The following is a 7,748-nucleotide window of genomic DNA, read 5'->3' on the forward strand; positions in this document are numbered from 1 at the left end:
AATAAATTGTCCAGCCAAGAACAGTCTTTATGGCATATGACCCATTATCCTCTCTATTAATCACCTTCCATGGTTCAAGTGCCTTAAAGACGTTTGTTCCACTCAGCAAACCTATTTCTGCAGCAACCTGTTTATGCTGAACCTCTCTCAAACATGACCGTTTCTCTATATCACTTTGCTGTGGGACGTTCGCTTTTTTGATTGGAATTTCCATTTGTGAGACTACTTGGAGGAGCTCCACAAGCCTTTTTTCATCCAAGCTGCTGACTTCAAACCCCTTGACAACATGCGTTGTCATTACAACGACTCCTCCTTTCCCATAGTGTGGAGCAATCTATTGCTCTTTTTCCCTGTAACCTTTAGGTCTTTCATCAGCTGCTTTTTGGAGAAGCACACATATGTTAGAACGATTCTCTTACTTCTCACACACCTGACCTTCACCGGTACAATAGAAACTGCACAGGCCCCAGTGCAACCACAAGTTTCACGATCTGTTGTGAGAGTTGAGTGTGGAACTTGTTGCTTGTTGTTCTCTCTTTCACCATCAGATGGTGGTGACACATCCTTGTTCAGATACAGAATGATAGATTGCTTCAGAGAATATGTTTGACATGTATTTGCTAACAGGATTTGCTCAAATGCCCCTGTGACAAACATCCAAAGCACAGACCATTGATTTGAGAAACTCAAGTTTGTCCTTCAAGAGTTTGCAAGCATCAAGGTTATGACCTATTTACTGACAGGAGAAACACTGTTTTTTTGCTTGTGTAGCCATTGTTTTCTTTAACCATTTTAATCTGCTCTGTGTTTCTTGACACTGGTGTTACAGCCACAGCAAATATGCTTTTCTTCTCTTTTACTCTTGTAGCACTTTGTTTGTGTTAGGCTTACTACTGTCCCCCGGATGAGGTAGGCTCTTGGATGTTGGCAAATAATGGACGAGAAGCTATAAATGTAGCCCTCATTCCGGTCCTTTCCTAGAAGTCACAAGCAATCCCCCTCCACTTATCTCTCAAGTTGTTTGGAGAACTTTCAGTCTTTATTTTGACTTCCTTTCCTTAACTGCTGTACTTCATTAAGTATTAAACTACTTATTTAAGATTGGGCCTTTAAAATACTTGGTTAATTGTGGGAAAACATATTAGTTTGCCATAATTTTGAGCATCTACCCTTGCAGCTAGCTATTTCCTCACATTTTACATTACCTTCTTGGTGCAGTGTTTTAACAGCATCACCCATTAATCATGGCAATGTTGTTTTTAAGGCAGTGTCTGCTTTCCGTGGCCAATCTGCAAATGAGGAAAATGTAACAAGGTTGTGCATCTTGGAGTTGTCAAGGTGATCTCAAAATGGGACACCTTATAAGAAACAGGTTGAGAAGAGTTTAGTGGCTCACTTCACCCCTTAAAACTATCTCAGTCGTATAATTACATGATTAAAAGAGAGATTTGGTACTTTGTGGTATTTTTAACAAAGCATGTCACACACACATGTCAACAAGAGAAAAAACGGGCATATTACTCATCTGAGTGCAATTCAGTTATGTCAGTTGTTCAGAATTATTTAAAGAGAAAAAGTAAGTTTCAATAATCTTTTTCCTAAAGTTAAGTTAAAAGTTAAACACTTCTCTGTCCACTAAATGTGCAGGCAGCTGCTGGTTACCTTTGTGAGACAACTCGAGTCCCTTTTGCATGTGAGCGTCATTTAAATCAAGTGTATGAATGGTGTCCTGCTTACAATGGGAAATGCAATTCATAGAACAAAACACTTAATGGCTGTTGCTGAAAAACCTGATTAAATGCCACCATACATGATCAAATTTTCATCAAAATGTTATTAAAATCTTGAGCCTGAGTACATTTAAACATTTTTAATTTGTTTCCAAATGTAAACTCTCGCCTATAATCTTTTATTTAAGAAACAAATAAACAGTATCCATCTCCTTTTTGCAGCACACTAGAAATTAATTCATCTCACCCCCACATGCTACTGTTCACCTGTAAGTCTGTGATACTTGATTTATAGTCTATTTTGGATTTTGGACAAGTAGGGATTGCATCAGCTGCTGGTTCACTTTTACAGACAATTGTATGCCCGCTCTGTAAGAAAAGTGGGTGAGGCAACTGTGGAATGCAATATTCCTTCAAAGTACAACTGGAATCACCGAAGAAGTCGTCCTGCACTCATTACTTACACAATACTAAAACAAGGCAGTTACAGGCTTCTTTCTCTATTGTGTATTCATTGGATGGATGTCTGATGTAATAATTATTAAATAAACATTATTAATTATTCAGACAAATACATATGTCTAAATCAAGAAGTACATCAATTTCTTTATTTCATACTTTTGTATTATCCATTCCCTGAATATGAAACTTGTTTTCTTTAAAACTGTCTTCCACCCCAAAATGTGCCTAAACACCACTTAAGCAGGTAGATATGTGCCTCAAATGCACAGCCTGTTCAAAAAAAAAAAAAAAAAAGGCAGCCACACACTTAAATATTTTATTTAGAGCATCTTTAGCTTGATTCTGGTAGCATTCGCTGTGGCAATGTTTCGATATTTGCAATGTCACAAGTTTTATCTCCACCCAGTGGAAAGTGTATGTTAAGAGAATATGGGCCCTTTTAGCCGTTATGGGAACAACTGCATATGAAGGGTAAAAATTCCATTCATGACAGTGACAGTGGTATTGTAGAAAGAAAGGATTTTAGCGCTAACCATGATAGCTTTCTGAGTAACCAAATTCAAATTAACCTGGGGCATCCATGATGATGGCAATCATGTCATAAGAGTGAATTTTACCACAAACTATGTCAAAATCCAGCAAAGAAATGTTGTTTTATTACTGATGGAATTTATATTGGTGTCATGTCTCACACTGGCCCATGCTTGAAAGCCCAGCCGTTAGCTGTCCCCTTCTTCCTTCTTGTGTGGACTTCAATGATGGACCACTGATGTATGCTTTGATGGGAAACACTTATGAAGCCTATTTCCATCTTGGTGCTTACAGGGACGGCACTTTACAGAATGGAATTATGGAGCTGTGAGAACAAACGGTAGATTACCATTACCAAGGACTTATTGTTTTCTTTGTGTCAAAAGCAATCCCAATGAACAGTCAAAGCCAAGGTTAAAACCTTGCTCAGTTATTTCAAATCAAAGAGTTCTTCAGAATAACAGCCCCCTCTGTGCACCTTTTCTCCAGCAGCAGTGTGGAAAAAAAGGCCCTTTTTATTTTCATTCAGGCAGGTCTCCTTGGCTCTGATGTGTATGAACAAAGGACATCACTTCAGCAAGCCCAGAGCCAGGGCTAAGGTGACCAACAGACATCTGTTGTCCTGCTACATTCTTCACTGTTGCCATTTCTCCAACCTTGGCTACTGTCTTATCAAGATGACAACACACAGAAATATACAAAGTCGAAGTCTGAGACTATGTTAAAAGTTATAGCTGCAAAGAACAGAACACACTGAAGAATGGAAACACTGAAGTATCAAATGTTTCACAATGTCATCTGTCGGGGTTTTTGTTTTACGGATATATTATTGCAGCATGTATAAAGCTAGGTAGGCAGCATTTAATATGACACATAAGGACTGTGATCCAACTTTATTGTTTGCTGGGATGACTCACACTACCATCTTTTTCTGTACTTCTGACATGCCTAAGGTATTTTTCTCAGATATCCAAGGGGTAGGGTCAAATGTGAAAAAAGTATCAGCTGTTGTGTTATCTTATGCCCTTGTATCTATGTTTTTTAAGCTAGGGTTTTAATTGCATGGGCGTTAACATGTTGACAAGGCTTCTTGCCTCTGAAATACTGAGTCACTTGTCCTTTTGGCTTAGAGACGCTTACAGACTGAAATAATTGCTGCATTGCTATCAGACCAACTTACCATTCTGCTATTACTGTTTCGAAGATCTCACAGTTAATGCATATTTGTTTCATTTTAATATTCCATAGTTTTGGGGGGAAAGAAGAATGGTTCGTGTAGTGGCTATAGGTCAAACACTGCAGCACCATTTTACAATTTGTGTGAAAGTATCTCACTCCTGCTTTTGAAGAGCACTGCTCATGATAACATGCTGTGAAAAAACATTTGTCAATTTTATCAAGAGCCAAACAGGGTAGGCTGTGAAATGAGACAGATGGAGTTTCATCATCTCAAACAGGATTTCAGTCGTGTGTGGTGTTTTTTCTGCAGTGACTGAGATATACATCTCCAACATCCTTTTCTTTCTTTCTGGTAAATATTCTAATCAAAAAAGTGACAGTTGTGCATGACAAAATCTTTTTTTGTCTGGTTTGTTTTGATCATTTACAGCTGACTAATATTATGGACTTTCTGTTCTTGCTTTACTCTGTCTGCTCTTTAACTGTCGTCCACTTTGAAACACCCTAGGAGATAATCCTACTGTCCCTGAGTTGAGCTTATTGGCTATAGTGCAATGCATTGGCAACTTTCCATGAAAGTTGTCAAATATATTTGATATTTCCCTTATGATCTGGTTGTTTTGATCTAAAGATGACATAATCTTGCAATTCTCTTTCTTATTTTTTTTAAGCTCAGCAAACCCAACAATGTTTACCAGGACACTATTGGCATGCTATCACGCAAAACTAAGAAAAATATTCCTGTTTTACCATATTGGCATTTTCCATTCAGCCAGAAGAGAGTGTACCACAACAATATTAGATGGGACTATATTGAAAAGCAAGGAAAATTCTGTAGACATGAATGGTGAGATTGAGACTGTGGCAGTTCCTCATCCAGAGGAAAATGCATAGCAGCTAAGTCCATCTTCATCTAGTCTGTTATTACTTTATTTATTAAGCACTTTAAACAAAGTGCTGTACACAAATAAAATCAATATAAATACAAATAAAAACACGAGAAGAGCTAAACCCAACACAATAAAAACCAATCAAAACACATAAGATATAAAATCAAATAAAAGCTAAGTCTTGCTGGTTGAAAGCCACAGAATAAAAATGGGATTTAAGAGGAGTTTTAAAAATGGACAGTGAAGGGGCCGTGAACAGTGAATAACTTGTGACACACTTTGATAGGCATAAGATTAATCAAGGGAATATTTACAACCTCTAAAGAAGGCTAAAGCTGGAGAAATCAGAGTGAAAGTCAGACTTGTACACAAGCAAGTATCCAAGTTTGTAAAAAACCCATTTGACTTTTGATCTTTAAAAATATTTTAAATTTTTTCAGATAATTTATTCATATCAACTTTATGATTTTTACATTTATTGCATTATATTTTGGATCTCTGTATCTTTAAAAGTCATAGTTTGAAATTTCATAGTTTCTGAATGCTGTGTGGGAGATTGATGACTCACACATGACATGAACCTAAAATATAATAAACTACACAGAGAGTATAAAGACAAGCAACAAAAACGTAAAAATATCAGTAGCCATATCATTGTCAGTGTTTGTTACTGCAATGACTCATATTAGTGTAAAACAGAAGAGAAAAATTAGTATAGACATGTTTTAAAGCTCAAATTCATCTAACTTTTAAACAAAGACAGACTAAAATGACTTCAATTGCTCTGCTTCCACTGAGATGGTAGGATAAAAACCAGGCACACAACTACAACAGTTGCTCCTCACAATCATTAGAATTTTGTGCTGCATAACTTTTGCCAAGAAGCAAGCAGAGGTAGAAGACCACACACTGAGACTCCCCTCTTATCACCAAAAACACAGACTGGCACATGAACATAAACACGACTGCCAACGTCTTTATTTTTAAACAAGCATTGTAGCACAAAGGCTAAGAACTCACAAATTAATGCCAAAATTATTTGAGTATTGCAGAGAATAACAAAAGGAAAAACACAAAAGAGAGGCCATACAGCAGAAACACATGAAACAGACGTCTGCAACATTCAAACACATATTCTGGTCTTATGTGTGGAGACACTAAAAACATCAACCATGTAAAAAACGAAATGAAAAAAAGTGCTGATGTTTCCATGATATATCTGCGCCTCAGTCCACTGGGCATCTTCAACCGTCCTCCTTTTTCTTTACAGACAATGATTCTGGTCCAATGACATCAAGAGAACAGATGAGTCATGATTCATTTTTAGATCCGCTAATGATCAGCATGAACATTTCATAATCGTTGTATATGCCAGAGACACAGCAGAAACAAGCAGAACGAGCTGCTTTGACATGTTTTTAAAATTCAAAGATGAACAAATGAAAACTATGATGATGTTTCCTGAGCATAGCTATTAATGAACTATGCCTACAGTCATGTGATATCAAGAAAGTACACTCTCTTACAATTATAAAGTTTCACATCAGGACATAATAATAATAATAATGATAATGATAATGATAATAATAATAATCACCTGATCCTTATTGGGTCTTAAAACTATGAATATACAACCCGAAAAGAACAGCATATAATATTGTGTTATTATTCACTGAACAAAAACTGATTTGAGCTTGTAAAACCGCCATTAACAGTAACAATAACTTTTTTTGTACTTGTACTTGTCTTGTGCAAAATTTAATCAGTTTCTCACATTACTGTGGGAGAATTTTGGCCTACTCTATATTACAAGGTTACTTTAGTTTATTTATGTTTGCATTAAAGGTTGTTCATGCACAGCTCTCTTATGGTCCCATCACAGCAATTCTGTCAGCCTAAGATGAGTTTAACAGGACAGATGACCCAAATAGGACACAGATAGTTTGCCAACTCTGACTGACCGGCATGGCTGCAACCCACTTATCGCTTTCAGAGAAGGACCAATGTAAACCAGCAGAAATATGTCTGGAGTCATCTTTACCCTTTGATGCAGAGTTTCTCTGCCTGGATAACAACGCTCCTATCCATAAGATGTGTTTTATCAATAACTGATTTGATGAGCCTGAAAATGATTTGAATAATAAGCTATGACCTTCACAGTGAATCCAGTTGAGCACCTATGGGAGACTGGATCAGCATGTTAAACAGCGCTCTCCACCACTATTAAAACATGAAATTAGGGAACATGCTTTGACAGAATGACATTTAATTGTTTGAGTTACAGAGATCAGAACCCACTCCAAGTCTCATGCGACTTTGAGGTATTGTTGTGTGAGAAATGTGCTTTTGCAGACCTGAAATTCTGTTTGTAGTTGAAATTATTTTTGTCTTTACAAATTAATATTTTGATGCACTGCATGTACTATCATGGACTTATGAAACTTAGTGTATTTATTTACATTAAGCTACCAAAAGATGAAAACATTCAAACAGTTTACACATCAATTATTAATGAATGGCTAAATGAATTCCTGACATTTTCAGCTTTTAACATTAAATACACTATTCTGTTAACATCTTAGTTCTACATTACACAAGCTATGTTTGTAACCACTGCAAGGATGTTTTTTTTAATGTATATTTTTCTGAATTTTTGTTTTAAGTTTTTGCATGATTTTGACTGCATCAGGATCTGCAGAGCTTCAGAGATGCTTTCATTTTACAATATATATGTTCTACTGCCACCTTGTGGTAATATCTTGAATTACAGCTTTATACCGCCTACTGGCCTTTTCCTGAATTAATATTTTGTATCTGTGGTGGAAAACGTGACAATGACTACAGCAGGGATCTCCAACTACAGTCCTCGTGAGCTACTGTCCTGCAGGTTTTGGATTCTACCCTGATGCAGAGGTGTGTTGTAGTAGGAGACTTCTAAAACCTGCATGACAGTAGC

Source organism: Melanotaenia boesemani, chromosome 3, assembly GCF_017639745.1.
Source record: "Melanotaenia boesemani isolate fMelBoe1 chromosome 3, fMelBoe1.pri, whole genome shotgun sequence".
Taxonomy (NCBI): Eukaryota; Metazoa; Chordata; class Actinopteri; order Atheriniformes; family Melanotaeniidae; genus Melanotaenia; species Melanotaenia boesemani.